The sequence below is a fragment of the Leuciscus leuciscus genome (assembly GCF_965113295.1).
Source record: "Leuciscus leuciscus genome assembly, chromosome: 21".
NCBI lineage: Eukaryota > Metazoa > Chordata > Actinopteri > Cypriniformes > Leuciscidae > Leuciscus > Leuciscus leuciscus.
This window is the reverse complement of record NC_138745.1, coordinates 31611159-31618672: the sequence shown is the minus strand read 5'-3', so window position 1 is coordinate 31618672 and position 7514 is coordinate 31611159. Positions and strand designations below refer to the sequence as shown.

At 36.2% G+C, this 7514-nt stretch overlaps 1 long non-coding RNA gene across 1 annotated transcript; it reads right to left on the bottom strand.

Moving 5' to 3' along the window:
- Window positions 1-530: 530 nt before the first annotated feature.
- On the bottom strand, window positions 531-7173 carry LOC309485230. The gene is made up of 4 exons (XR_014201103.1): window positions 5865-7173; window positions 4624-4797; window positions 3966-4060; window positions 531-1476 (listed from the first exon to the last, which is right to left on the bottom strand). It is a non-coding gene; the product is annotated as an uncharacterized lncRNA (long non-coding RNA).
- Between the last annotated feature and the right edge of the window lie 341 nt (window positions 7174-7514).

Genomic DNA, 7514 nt, shown 5'->3' with positions numbered 1-7514 from the left:
ACGTCAGACTGACGTTGGGTTATGACGTCAACCCGATTTTCATTTTCAACCAAAATGCAACGTCTTTCCTACGTTGGATATTGACGTCAGACTGACGTTGGGTTATGACGTCAACCCGATTTTCATTTTCAATCAAAATGCAACGTCTTTCCAACGTTGGATACTGACGTCAGACTGATGTTGGGTTATGACGTCAACCCGATTTTCATTTTCAATCAAAATGCAACGTCTTTCCAACGTTGGATACTGACGTCAGTCTGACGTTGGGTTATGACGTCAACCCGATTTTCATTTTCAACCAAAATGCAACGTCTTTCCTACGTTGGATATTGACGTCAGACTGACGTTGGGTTATGATGTCAACCCAATTTTCATTTTCAACCAAAATGCAACGTCTTTCCTACGTTGGATATTGACGTCAGACTGACGTTGGGTTATGACGTTAACCCGATTTTCATTTTCAACCAAAATGCAACGTCTTTCCTACGTTGGATATTGACGTCAGACTGACGTTGGGTTATGATGTCAACCCAATTTTCATTTTCAACCAAAATGCAACGTCTTTCCTACGTTGGATATTGACGTCAGACTGACGTTGGGTCATGACGTCAACCCGATTTTCATTTTCAACCAAAATGCAACGTCTTTCCTACGTTGGATATTGACATCAGACTGACGTTGGGTTATGACGTTAACCCGATTTTCATTTTCAATCAAAATGCAACGTCTATCCAACGTTTGATGTAGACATCAATCTAACGTTGAGTTATGACGTCAACCCGATTATCATTTTCAACCAAAATGCAATGTCTGTCCAACATTGAAAGTAAACGTCAGTCTGACGTTGGGTTATGACGTCAACTAGATGTTGGGTAAACCTCCCATGTTGGACATTGCATTTTGGTTGAAAATGGAAATCAGTTTGACGTCAGAACCCAATGTTAAGCTAGACATCAAACTCACATGTTGGGCCAGATATCATTCAAATCACAACATCAGCTGTCAAATTCCAACTTAAAGAAATATATGGTTATTTTGTTGGCATTGGCATTGGCAAAGCCAGGTTTTCGTTGTAAAATAAAAATCAACATACAAAGAAACTTCATGTAACAACAAGATCGAACAGAGGGCAAGATCCAATGCGAGACAACCCAAAAGTATTTATCTTAAGACAAGAGCAAACAGAAAAGTAACTTAAAAATCTTAGTGAAACTGGAATCCACAAATGTTGTTTATTAGATAAATGACAAAGAAATTAAATGGATTATAAAATAACCTTTTATTTTATTTTATTTACATTATTTTAACAGAAGATTTCAACAATAACCATTTATATTTAACATTATCCTCATTCTAAAATCGTACAAATGTTTTTCCTGCCACCTCCGCCCACCCTGTCTTGGGCATATTTTAAACATTAGGCGACAACCGCTCCAATGTTTGCCTCCGTCTCCTTTGAAGTCCTCTGGACACTCTCTGTAAGAAATATTAGAAAATTAAAATGTATGGGGAATATAGGATACGATGCACTACAGTAAGCATTAAAACAATAAATATTGCGAACAGTCTTAATGCTAGGGTAGGAAATTTCACAGAGGCTAGCAATAGCAAGCTAGCTTTGAAAGCATACGATCCCACCCTCCCTTCAGAGTGTCTCCAAAGCCATGCCTCCTCTGCAAAGAGCCAGGAGGAGAGACAGAGTTGGTGGAGGAAAGTGCAATGCTTTTAGATTACCTCATGTCTTATTCACTGGTGAGACATAACAATAATAATGAATGTGAATAATGAAAAAAAGTAAAAAAAAAAAAAAAAACATTTTGCAATAATATAATGTCATAAGTTTTTTTTTTTTTTTTTTTTATAAAACCTTTTTCACTTGTTGGTTCAAGAGGAACTGCTAATGTTTGGCATCTATTCTCACTTTCTCTGCACAATGAACACGCTGATGACATGTTTGTTTTTGCAAACAAGTTGCGTAGAGGTATGCAAATGTATATATTGACAAACAGGTAGGACATCCTACATATATATATATATATATATATATCTCTACCAAGATAGGAACACACTTTTAACCAGTTTCTGGAAAAAAAATGTCTACCCTAGCTTTAAGGGCCATACACATGTAACATTCTTGCATGTACATGCTGTAACTCATCAAAAGAGAGAAATTTTTACTTTTGATGCTGTTCACAAATAGCGATCAGACATTCTAAGCAGAAAAATGTGAATGCACAGGTGCAAAGCCTAAGTGTTTTTGCAGAGTGTCTTAAGCTAAATGAACATTTAAAAGACATCAGAATGAATGTAAAAACAACAGTTAGAGTAGGGGTGGGGGATCTTACAAAAATTTCATATCACGATCTTATAAGAAACAATAACGATCCATGATCATAATCGTGATCTTCCCAAATTTGAGATGAACTCTCATCAAGAAAATTCAGACTGGCATCGACCGATACCAATCTGATATACTAAGATATGAATTCATATTTAAATAAATAATCTGAAAATTAATTAAAAAAGTAAAAAAAAAAAAAATTATAAATTAAACAGCCTTATTTTAGATTGTAACTTCTTAATTCTGTAATTATAGGCTATTACCGAATTTTTCACATATAAAAGAAATCGCTTAAAAAAATGTGAATAAAAATAGTGTAATTAAAGGACAAGTTCTGTATTTTTTTTTCTAACGATCCGCTAGCTGCCCGCCCCATAAGCATGCCGTCAAAAAAACGTGTCTCTGTAGGCAGCCTAGGCTCTGAGATCTGCACACAAAAACAAATGGTTTCACCAAACACTCAAAACAAAAACAAATAGTGTTCCAACCAATCACCGACAGGGGGAGGGTGTTGTGAGGTTTTGTGCTCGTGCACGGCTGCACGCGAAGTCAGAGCTGAAGAAGAAGCTGGCTCAAAACCTCACAACACCCTCCCCCTGTCGGTGATTGGTTGGAACACTATTTGTTTTGGTTTTGAGTGTTTGGTGAAACCATTTGTTTTTGTGTGCAGATCTCAGAGCCTAGGCTGCCTACAGAGACGCGTTTTTTTGACGGCATGCTTATGGGGCGGGCAGCTAGCGGATCGTTAGGAAAAAAAAGATATATTTTTGGGCCTGAAATCACTGACACCACCTTTAAAGCCCACCAAACTTGTCCTTTAACTTGGGCACTCAGTAAGTTTGTGCGCACTAGGAATCATATTTTTTCAAATAAAGACATGGTGACACTCATTTTACATTTAGCACACAGTGTAAATGACATGAATATGACAGAGGGCAACTGAATATAGCCCCAGCATAGTTTGAAATCAAGGGTTTAAAGTTTGTCGATCATGTGTCCCCAGTGAAGCTGAACTAATTCACATGGACTGACCAGGACTGACCGTCTATGCACACTTCAGAATATCTGACAGCTGGATTCGACTAAGTCTGCAAGGATTGTGAAATTAAATGTTTTTTAAATATTCAAAGATTTGTTAAATGATATAAATGCGTATATTTGCTGAATGCTTATGGTAAATGAGAAAGTATTAATAGTGTTTGCCTTTCTGTTACAAATAATATAAAAGCAAACACTATAATACTTTTTCATATACAGTTTACTTTTTGTTCTATCCAACAACAGGTTCTATCCAGTAACGTATTAGACAAAACTGTTAAACAGAGACCATAAACTAATGAAGACGAAGAATAAGAGCGCTGTGTGCTCAGGGTCGCCCGTAAAAATAAAAGTCAGCTTCACTGGGGACACATTATTGTCAAAATAAAAGTCCTGCTGTTATGAGGACATAAAAGTTTGCGATCTCTAAGACTCGCTTGAAAAGTAGAACGTGGACGTCTTCAAGATCGATCACAATATAAAATTGTCAGATTGCCCACCCCTTCGTTAGAGTTCTGAAAAATTAAAGATATCAAACGGAAAGGTACTATGAGGTTACTGTTTTTTTTTTTTTTTTTTTTTTTACCTGTGACAACATTGTAAAGATGGAGCTTGGTGAAGGCAAGCTTCCCCTTCCCACACTTCATATTGAAACTGGCCATTACCTCATTTGTCATCAACCTGTGGATACAAAAGAAAGAGGATTTAAATGTCCAAATAATTAATTATATACAACACATTATGAAGCGGTTGTTATAGTTTAGTAGGTTTGTCATATCTTGATGTCACACTGGTTTTATAACATATTAAAATTGATACTTTCGGGGGTGAGCAAAAACACAACGTTTTAGTGTGGGTCCTAAAAGGTTGAAAAAGTTAGAGAACAGACGCTACACTTAAAACCTGAAATTGTCTGCTCAATGCAGCGTTAGTGAGGAGCTGACTGACGAGATGATGACGGAAGATTTAGGTTTGAAAACGAAATGTAAAAGCGCCTATTTAAGCAAGTTTGTCATTGTACTGTATTATTTTGTTTTACATTAAGATTAATAATGAACCCACCATTTAAGCAATTGGCGCCAATTTGAAAGCAAAAGTAAAATGCACAAATCATATTTTTCCCTTATATTATAACTGAGGATGACATGGGCCCTTAAGTGGGTCTAAGTTTTTAACACTAACCCATTCAAATGATTTGACATTTCTACACACACATACACACACAACTACTACTATATACTTACTTGCTTCTGGGATTGGGTACGGGGAATGTTTCCCATGTGTTGGTTGACTTTGCGTAGATTGCTGATCAACAGGTGAACCTGATCTTCAACTTTGTTTTGTTTGGAGAGATGGTCCTCCCTGAGAAGGTGGTCTGGTCTGCTTTTCTGAGATGGGCTTCTGAATTTGCCGGGGGGCTACAAAAATCAGAGAGTAAATTTACAGCTTAAGACAAATGATTAACTAATTGTTATTTGTCATTTTGGTTTTGACATCCACACTATGGATTTTACTATGACATATTACTTAACAATTAGTTAATGGACACATAATGATACCTTTGCAAATCATTAGCTTTGACCCATTGTGGTAATGAACACATTAATTGACACTATTAGTTAATAAAATATATTATTATGGAATTAATACATTATGACAGATTTAATTAATTACTATTCATATATTAATTCATCTACAGTATTAATCATTTAGACTCCATATTAGTTGCTGATGCAGTAATAATTGTGTCATACATTAACTCATGATTATCTGTGCATGAATTAATGCATATTAGTGCACCCGTATTGTAAAGTGTTACCAGAACTCGTAAAAAAATAAATTGTTAAGCATGTTAAAGGAAATAAAATGATAAATCACGGTCGCACCACATGACATTTTTTAAGGCTACGACCAATTCATCTATATGAATAAACACTCAGTATTTATGTGTACACAACAGTCTTAATGTTAGAACAATTGCAATAGATATTATTATTTTTTGTATTTTTAAATTGGCATGTCGAAAATCTTTTGACCTTTTAAATTGACCCACTAGCACATTTTACACAATAAAGTGATCTAGAATCCACGGCAAAGGACAGGTATGGCCACTATTATGCGTGTCATGTGGAGGGCTCCGTAAAATTGATATAAATAAATGCATTTATTTCACGTGCTAGTCACATTTCCCCGACTCCCTCAACAACAGCGGTACCCCCAGCGAACCGGACAGCCGGCGCACGTGCAGTTCAGTCAGAAAAATGTGCGCTGAGGCGACATTCCTATCACTACTTGTACTACATTATATATAGTTATTATATTTAAGTCACTTTTAACTACATTATTAAAGGTAGGCCTACTCTGGTAGTTAAATAGTAGGTGGAGAATCGCGCCAGTTCACAAAAATCCATTGCTGCCTCACAGAGAAAAAAAAAACGAGAAAAAAAAACGAATAAACACCAATATCTATTTATATTTTCCTTACCTCTGTTCACTCATCGTCCACAGCAGGTGTGTCAGGATGTTGAAATTTGTGCACTGTGTGTGCAGTGCCCAGCCCGCCAGTACAACAGCTGGAGAGGAAACGTGAGGTCTTTGATGCCTAACTGTGATTGGTTAGGAATTATTTTCAAATTGATGCCTAACTGTGATTGGTTAGGAATTACTTTAAAATTTCTTGGGTTACCTGCAACATTCTACAGTACAATTTGTTTTTACACACGTCAATAGGCTAAATTGATTTTATTATTATTGTTGTTCATATTATCATCATTATTGTATACTAATAATAATTACTGCGTTTGTCTGACAGCTGCACTGTTATGAAGCACAACCTGATAAATAAATTATGGGTGCAATGTATGTCTGTGTCTCATGGAATCCAAATTAAGGCCATTATAACCAAAATTTCAGTGCCATGAGGTCCAACTCACCTGATAAGTAGCCCTGATAAAACAGCTAAAACTTTTGTCAGGTGGTTGACGTATGCTATACAGATTTGATTACTGTTACGCTGTCACTACCTGTATTCATTAGTCGCTGACAAACTGCTGTATCATCCCAATTTGAACCATTTTCTCTTGTGAGAATGAACACCTTACTGGGAGTGTGCTGCTCCAAAATGAATATAGTGTATACACCTGCAAACAACATAATTTTGAGCAGCAACCCAGCTGATATATTTATATAAAAAAATGCAAAACAACACAAGGTGGTTTAGGATTCATTATATAATTGTAGAAATAAGTATAAACCATTAATAAATCCCGAACCAATGTGTGTTGTTGTGCGCACAACAGTCTTTCAGTTGCTTGCTTGCTGGTAGTTCATTCATTTTAGATCAGCACACTCCTGGTGAAGTCGAGCTTGTTCTTCTGACAGGGAACACACTGGGTCAACTTGATCTATTACACTTGCATGGACCAGAAAATCTATGGATAATCTGAACTATCACCTTAAATAAAATAAAGAGCCATGCTTACAGGAAGCTTGAAGTTGGGGTATTTGAGACATTGATTTATCTTACCCAACACCATAACTGAAATCGTATCAAATTTGTCTAATGTTGCCTGTATCCTATTTTAGATGTATATACATTAGCATGCTGACGTTTGTGTTTTGGTTAGTAACCATGATGTGCAGTCAACAAAACAACAACATCTAATAATGGAATGTTGTTTGCCTAGATGTTAACATTGTCTCATAGCTGGGTTTAGACCACCATACCTCACGACAATTTAGAAGTGAGATTGTGACCCAACAACACATTCATTCACATTTAGTATTTGACATCATTATGACGTTAGCTTGAGACATTGGCACAATGTTGGATTTTATAACACAACTTAAAACCAAGAAAATATCTAGGCGTATGTTAGAATTAGCAGATGTTGACATTGGAAAGATGTTGAATATTTGTTACTTTACAACACAACTTAAAACCCCCCAAAATATCAGTGTCTAATGATGTTAGAATTTCATGTTGTGTGGATGTTAGCATTGTTGTTTAGGAGACGTTGGGTTTTGGTCACCATACCTCATGACGAAATGTCAGTGTTTGACGTGAATATGAAGTTGTTTGGAGACGTTGGCTTGACGTTGTATTTTGGTTAGTTAATACCACAACCTAAAACCA